Source organism: Adiantum capillus-veneris, chromosome 16 (genome assembly GCF_014529385.1).
Source record: "Adiantum capillus-veneris isolate H3 chromosome 16, ASM1452938v2, whole genome shotgun sequence".
In the NCBI taxonomy this organism is placed as follows: domain Eukaryota; kingdom Viridiplantae; phylum Streptophyta; class Polypodiopsida; order Polypodiales; family Pteridaceae; genus Adiantum; species Adiantum capillus-veneris.
In genome coordinates, this window is record NC_140946.1 from 136,353,838 (window position 1) to 136,355,394 (window position 1,557).

A 1,557-nucleotide genomic window follows, 5' to 3' on the forward strand; every position below is an offset into this window, starting at 1 on the left:
ATGATCAGTGGAGACCTCTCAGCTATGGAGAAGGAGATATATTTTCATATGCTGGCTAGTTTTCCTGATTTGTTCATTACTTCATATGAAGAGATTAGAGGGTTCAAGGGCGAAGAGATGCATATAGAGCTAAAAGAGGGTGCTAGGCCAGTGCGACAAAGGCTAAGAAGGATGGGTCAAGAGCAAATGGAAGCCTTGCGAGAAGAGGTGGACAAGTTATTGAAGGTAGGGTTCATAGTCCCTGTGGAGACCACAGAATGGGTGAGTCCAGTAGTAGTCAGTCCAAAGAAGGATGGAAAGTGGAGGATTTGTGTAGATTTTAAACCCTTAAATGCAGCCACTAAGAAGAACCCATATCCTCTTCCATTCATTGATCAGATCTTGGATTCAGTGGCAGGTTATGAGAGGTACAGTGTGTGTGATGGTTTTTCAGGCTATTTTCAGTTGAAGATTGCTCTTAAAGACTGCACAAAGACAACTTTCATTACGCCATGGGGTTGCTATTGCTACACAGTATTGCCGTTTGGGTTGTCAAATGGACCATCTTTCTATCAAGAGAGAGAAAATTGGGTGTTGGAACCATTCATTGGTAGTTGTGTTAAAGCTTTTATGGATGACTTCTGTGTTTATAGCAGTAGGGCTGAACACCATGAGAAGCTGCAGATGGTTTTGGCTTGATATGATGAATGTGGAGGACAACTAAATCCAAAGAAATGTCATCTAGCACAGCCAAGGGTGAATTTATTGGGCCACATGGTGTCAGAAAATGGCATTGAGGTTGATCCAGACAAGGTTAAGTCTATTATTCTTCTTCCATCACCTACGAGTACAAAGCAATTGGCAACCTTTATACACAAAGTGAAGTACATGGCACGGTTTATTCCATTGTCTTCGCAACTTCTTTATCCATTACAACAAGTGGCAAAGCATGATTCATTGCAATGGGATGACAAGTGTGAAGAAGTGTTTCAAGAGGTAAGAGAGGTGTTAGGGGGGTTGTCAGCCATGCAGGCTCCTAATTGGGAGAAAGTGTTTTATGTAAATCCATCAGTAGGGGATGATGCCATTAGAGCCATGCTATTGCAAAAGAGGAAGGGCAGCCATTATATGAGGCCAGTGTATTGTGCAAGTCGAGTGAAGTTGGTAGCTGAGAGAAAGTTCTCGGAAGTAGAGCTAGTGATGGCCAGTGTAATATTTGCTTGTCGACGATTTCGTCATTACTTGCTACCACGACCTTTTGTTTTCTTGACGATTTATGCCTTTTTGCCACAGTTAATTAATGGTACTAACATGTCAAATGTGGTGAAGAAATGGGTAATTGAGCTGCAAGAGTTTGAGTTCTCTTTTCTAGTGGAAGACAGTACAAGGGCTACCCTAGCTGATTTGTTGACCTACAAGGAGAATCCCCTTATTGTTAAGGAGGAGGTGGTGAGAAAGGTAGTTGAAGAAGTGCCACAGATCATAAATGCACATATGTTGTTCTTTGATGGCTCATACAGAAAGAGCCATGATGCCGCTTCAGGGGGTATAGCACTTTATGATCCAGAGGGGAAGCTA